The sequence below is a fragment of the Coregonus clupeaformis genome, chromosome 21 (assembly GCF_020615455.1).
Source record: "Coregonus clupeaformis isolate EN_2021a chromosome 21, ASM2061545v1, whole genome shotgun sequence".
NCBI lineage: Eukaryota > Metazoa > Chordata > Actinopteri > Salmoniformes > Salmonidae > Coregonus > Coregonus clupeaformis.
Window position 1 is genome coordinate 34549693 of NC_059212.1, and position 6692 is coordinate 34556384.

General features: G+C 44.3%; 1 long non-coding RNA gene across 1 annotated transcript; it reads left to right on the forward strand.

The window, feature by feature from the left end:
- Positions 1-4501: 4501 nt before the first annotated feature.
- Positions 4502-5460, forward strand: LOC121535313. The gene is made up of 2 exons (XR_005994731.2): positions 4502-5291; positions 5398-5460. It is a non-coding gene; the product is annotated as an uncharacterized LOC121535313 (long non-coding RNA).
- Positions 5461-6692: the final 1232 nt, after the last annotated feature.

Below are 6692 nucleotides of genomic sequence, written 5' to 3' on the forward strand. Positions count from 1 at the left end.
AGCGTAAAGGATCACTCGTAGAGCCAGTAGAAGAGACAGAGCAGACAGATGAGTCTAGCGTTGTACAAGAAGCAGTACAGTCTGAAGAGCCTCGACAGAGTGGAAGAGCCCGTACATTAACGGAAAAGGGAAAAGAATTTCAGAAAGAAAAAACAAAAGAACTACTAATTCGCTTTGACAGCATTTATGAACGCTGGAAAGTTTTAACTAAGGTGGCTAAGAAATCAGTTACAAAACAAGATCCAAGCAACATCCTACACGAACACAGCAGCACTATTCAAAGAGAGTTATCTGAACTGAATAATGTTTATGAAGAATATCGCAGGATTGACAGCCCAGCTCACGAGATGCGCCGCAAGCTGGATAAATGTATATCAGTCACCAAGATTGTTGTACACAACGCGCAATCTCAAATTCAAGGAACAAAGGAGGAACTGATTTGGCCGGATGCAAGCTCCGTATTCGCATCTACGATTTCCAGTGTGTCATCTCCAGACTTTAAGTCTTCTAAGGCCACTTCCATTCGCTCTAATGTATCCTCAGTTAAACGACAAGAAGCCGCTGCTGAGTATGCAGCCACAAAAGGCTGTGTTGAAGATTATGGCTGAGCAAGAGTGCCACCAAGAGAAACTCCAAAGACTTGAAGTTGAGGACAAGAAGATAGTTGCAGAGCAAGAAGTAGCTGCAGTAACTCGTCGTCTTCAAGGCGAAAGAGAAGAGACTGAACGTAAGATAGGAAAGGAGAGACAAGAAGCTTTGCTCTTAAAGAAACAGCAAGAAGAGAATGCTGCAAGGAAAAGATCTGTAGAAGACTTAAAAAGAGAGCTTGGACGTTTAGAGGAGATAAAAAGACTGAACGCGGCCAGAGCAAGGCTTCAAGTCTATGACGAAAATGAGTTGTATCCAGACCAAAGGCTTACTCCACATAAGTCTGAGCTGCCTACATTTGAGCAACCAATTGATCAGGTGAATCCTGTGTATCAGCACCCACAACCACTAAGGGATGTGGCTCCAAGAAGTGTGCTTCAAAACGACACAAGAGAGCTTGTGAAAGTCCTGGCTGAGGCTATATCAGCAAATAGGCTTCCCATTCCAGAGCCTACAATTTTTAGTGGGGATCCACTCAAGTTTAACCATTGGAAGTCTTCCTTTCAGACACTGATTGAGAGAAAAAATATTCCAGCTGCAGAGAAAATCTTCTTCCTTCAGAAATATGTGGGAGGAGCAGCTAAAGAAGCAGTAGAAGGTTATTTTCTGATCGATTCATATCATGCAGCATGGGACCTGCTCAAGGAACGTTATGGTGAGCCGTTTGTGATTGCCAAGGCCTTCCGAGACAAATTACATGCTTGGCCAAAACTAGCTCCTAAGGAGAGTGCAGACTTAAGAAAATTTGTAGACTTTCTACGTAGTTGTGAATTCGCTATTGCTCACAATGAGAGTCTAAAGGTTCTTAATGATGATATTGAGAATCAAAAACTAGCTGCCAAACTACCCGACTGGTTAAGTAGCAGATGGAACCGAAGGGCCACACAATACCAACTGGAACACAGAAGGTTCCCAAGCTTTAACTATTTTGTGACATTCCTGTCGATGGAAGCTAGTATTGCGTGCAACCCTATAACATCCTACAACGCATTACGACAAAGTGAACCTGATAAAGCAAAGATCAAGAACCAAACTGTAGGTGCCAAGATCTTCACAACTAACATCAGTGAGAGAAACATAGTCACATGTGTGTTATGTAAGAAATTAGGACACAGTTTACACAAGTGCTTCAAATTCATTGAAAGGACAGTCGCCGAACGAGTCAAGTTCATTCAGAATGAAAGACTGTGCTTCGGATGTTTAAGTCCTGGCCATCAATCCAAGAGCTGCAGTAGCCGGATGGTCTGTGACACCTGCTCAAAACGTCATCCCACATGCCTACACGAAGATCGCTCAAAACAAGAACCAAAAGGGGAAACATCTAAAGACATACGTTATGGCAAGGAAAGAAAGCTACTGTCAACACAAGAGGTTATCAAGGAAACCACATCCAACAGAGTTGTGCAAGATGGCAATACTACACAGACTTCAGCGATAGTACCTGTCTATGTGTCAACGCAAAGTGATTCAAGTAAGGAAGTTCTTGTCTATGCTCTGCTAGATTCACAAAGTGATTCTTCCTTCATTCTTGAGGAAGTAGCAAACATTCTAGATACGAACACGGAACAAGTGAAGCTGAAACTATCTACAATGTCGTCAAAAAGGACAATTGTACCCTGTAAAAGACTCAAATACCTACAAATAAGAGGTCTATTCTCCTCTAAGAAGATCACAGTGCCAACAACGTACACTCGTGAATTTATCCCTGCCAATCGGACACACATTCCAACTTCAGAGACCGCTAAAGCATGGCCTCATTTGGAGCATCTTGCAGAACACATTGCACCGCCAAAGGAATGTGAAATTGGTCTGCTAATCGGATACAATTGCCCACAAGCGCTAATGCCTAGCGAAGTCGTATGTGGAGAAGAAAACGAACCCTTTGCTCAGAGAACTGATCTAGGTTGGAGCATAGTGAGTTATGGTGACCCACAAGAGCACTACAGTGATGCAATTGGAGTAAGTCACCGCATCATTGTAAGGAAAGTGACACCCGAACCCAAACCAACAATCAAGCTCAAAGGTGAAGTTCACTATGTTTGCAAGACTCAGATCAAGGAAATGATCAGTCCAAATGATGTAATTAAGGTACTAGAATCTGATTTCAGTGAAAGAGTTGAAGAAGATGCAACCGTCTCTCAGGAAGATCTCCACTTCTTGACTAAGCTGAGAGATGAAATCAAACACAAACAAGATGGTCATTATGAAATGCCCTTACCTTTCAAACAAGACAGACCAAATCTACCCAATAATAAGTCATGTTCTGTTCAGCGTCTAAGAGGCTTGGAACGAAGGCTCAAGGGAGACCAGAAATACTGCTCAGACTACATGAACTTCATGAAAGATATCATTGCTCGTGGTGATGCTGAGAAGGTTCCCGAAAAGGAACTCAACAATCATCCAGCCTGGTATATTCCCCACCACGGGGTATACCACCCTCAAAAGCCTGGGAAGATACGCGTCATCTTCGATTGCTCAGCAAGATTCCAAGACACGTCATTGAATGACCACCTTCTTACTGGGCCAGAGCTCACAAATACCTTGGTGGGAGTTCTCTGCAGGTTTCGCAAGGGCCCAATTGCTATTATGTGTGATGTGGAGCGAATGTTCCATCAGTTCCATGTAAGACCGGAAGACCAAGACTACCTGAGGTTCTTATGGTGGGAGAATGGTGACCTGATGTCTCCGCCATCAACTTTCCGGATGAAAGTCCATCTGTTTGGGGCAGCCTCCTCACCCGGCTGTGCCAATTTTGGTCTCAAACATCTAGCCGCTAAAGGTCAGGATCAATTTAACCAAAACGCTGTTAAATTCATCCAAAGGAATTTTTATGTTGACGATGGACTGGTGAGTGTAACGTCTGATGCTGAGGCAATTCAACTCATCAAGGAAGCAAGAGGTCTTTTGCAGCACAGGCAAGCTAAGACTACATAAGTTCGTCTCAACAGCAAGCATGTATTGAAATCAATACCAAAGGAAGAGTGCGCTGAAAGTGTCAAAAACCTTGATATGGCTTTGGGAGAGCCACTCATGGAAAGAGCTCTCGGAGTGCAATGGTGCGTGTCCTCTGATGACTTTCAGCTCAGAGTTACAGTCAAGGAACACCCGTTGACCAGAAGAGGAGTCCTATCAACAGTAGCTTCCATCTACGACCCATTGGGGTTCGTAGCCCCATTCATTCTCCTAGGAAAGCAGATATTGCAACAACTGTGTCGAGACAAGGCCGGTTGGGATGAACCACTCTCAGAGGAGCTCAAGACACAGTGGGAATCTTGGCTACAAGATCTACAAAACTTGTCTAATGTAAGGATCAGAAGCAAACTTCATAGATGTCAAACAGTACGAGCTTCACCACTTCTCAGATGCCAGCGTCACAGGCTATGGGGAGTGTACTTATCTCAGAACAATCAACACCAATGGGGATGTCCATTGTTCGTTAGTCATGGGGAAAGCACGTGTTGCCCCCACCAAAGTGACCACAATACCACGCCTTGAGTTATCTGCAGCAGTGGTAGCAGCAAGGACAAGTGTTGTGCTCAGAAAGGAGCTCGAAATAGATGGTCTTCAAGAACATTTTTGGACAGACTCAAAGGTTGTCCTTAGATATATAAACAATGATGCAAGACGATTCCACGTCTTTGTGGCTAACAGAATCCAAAGAATCAAGTCCACTACAGATTCAAAGCAATGGCGATTTGTACGTTCTGAAGATAATCCTGCGGATCATGCTTCAAGAGGCCTAAAGGCAGATCAGCTTGTAGCTTCAACTTGGTTTAATGGGCCAGATTTTCTGTGGAAAAGAGAGCTGCCCATAGAAGACGTCAAAGTAAGTGAGGTCATTGACAATGATCCAGAACTTCGATAGGCCCAGGTGCTCAACACAAAAGCAAAAGAGGACAGGACATTGTTAGACCGCCTGACAAGGTTTTCTGACTGGAAAAGAGCCGTCAAAGCTATTGCTCGTCTTAAGCGCCATGCTAAGCAAATCAAGGGTCTCAAACTTAAAACAAATGAAGCCACAAGTGTTGAGGAAAGACAGGAAGCAGAGCTTTTCATCATCAAATTGGTTCAAACGGAAGTATTCAGCACTGAAATCAATGGAGATTAGCAAGAGTAGCACAGGTGTACCCTAGCACTGATGGAAGAGTCAGAAAGGTAAAACTGTTAATTAGTGACTCAACCTTAGATAACCAGGGAAAACGCACTACAAAGCCAGTCTATCTTGACAGGCCTGTATACAAGACAGTTTTACTGCTTGAAGCAGAATGAATGTTATGGTTATTTTGTGAGGTGAAATCCCAAAGGATGTGATTTGGTGGGAGTTTAACTGCCATAAATGTTATTCATGTCATTATTAATGTTATTCATGTCATTATTAATAGGTTTTACATAATATCATTATTATTTGTACAACTTGTATTTTGAATATTGATTTTGCTTGTATTTATGTGATAGGAACTATCTGTACATTCTATGTTGTGTTGGGACGCTTTTAGTGGTGACAAGTTCCAGACATCGCGGTAAAGTAGCGGCGGTAAAGTTTAGTACTCTGAAAGATAAGTTAAATTAACGACGTGTTTATTTACAAGTATTCTTGTTTCTAAGTGGACCCATTTCCCTCTCAGTTGTGTGCAGCCAGCGAGGTATGTTCATTATGTTAATTATTTGTCGCGCATATTTACGTGCAAGGTTTCTGTAACGTGAACGCCAACTTGTTTTTTGTGCATGTGTTGAAATGTATTTAAACAGTTCGACGGTGGATTGATGACGGTGGAGAATTTAGTAGAAGAATAAATCCATCAGTAACCAGAACAGCGGCGTCGTGTATTTCCTGGAGGGAGTGAAACCCCTTTTTCAATCTGTTACACCTTAAGATGTTGTAATCAGCAATGTCAATGTCCTTATTCGGGATCGAGCCATTTAGCCAAGTCTCTGCGAAAACCAAAATATCCAGACTTGTGTCATGCACCCAGATATCAAGAAGGTCCATCTTTGACATCAAACTTCACACGTTAATATGTAACAGCCCAAGCCCTCTAGGCGATTTGAAAACAGTGGGGATATCCATATTTGTGGTATTTAAAATAATAGCACAGTGGGCTTCCCAATGTACAGTAAGAGAGCTAAGAGTTGAATTCAACTTTATGGTCACAAGATTATTACTGACAATACCCCTGGGAATATGTTTACCTCTAGCAGTACGATAACGCTGTGACATAGTTGTCACGACTTCCGCCGAAGTTGGTGCCTCTCCTTGTGCGGGCGGCTATCGGCGGTCGTCGTCACCGGCTTTCTAGCTGCCACCGATCTACGTTACTGTTTTGCATTTGTTTTGTCTTGTTTGTACACTCCTGGTTCCCATTGTATGATGATTATTTCCCTATTTAACCCTCTGGTTCCCACATGGTTTTGTGCGTGTTTGTTCGTTGTGTTGTGTCATACGCTTTTGTGAGCTGGTGTGTTTTCCCTGCGTGGAAACTAGTGTTTGTTTTTCAGAGTAAAGTACGTTGTGTACTCAGTTCTGTGTCCTGCGCCTGACTCCATCCTACCGCTGCACATTTGACACCCTGACAGAAACACGCACCTAATATGGAGTCAGCAGGTGCAGCCAGTCCTCCGGTACCCGTGGAGGAGCGCGTCCAGCAGCACGCAACGATGCTCCAGAATCTGGACACTGCGATGGATCGCGTGTTGCAGACCATGGAGCGATGGGAGAGAGGGGATTTTCCCACAACCCCAGCAACTTCAGGTCAACCCACACGATGTCCACCCCTCCGTCACCTGGACCCAGTGGGATTCGGCTCTCGCTCCCGAGGGCATATGATGGGACGGCTGCCGGGTGCCAGGGGTTCCTGCTCCAGGTGGAGCTCTACATGGCGACCATCCACCCGGCTCCCTCGGGATACGAGAGCGTGTCCGCCCTCATCTCCTGTCTGTCTGGGAGAGCGCTTGAGTGGGCCAACGCCGAATGGGGAGGAATAGACGCAGCGTTGGTTTGCTATGAGGATTTCACCCGCCGCTTCCGGGTGGTTTTCGATCATCCA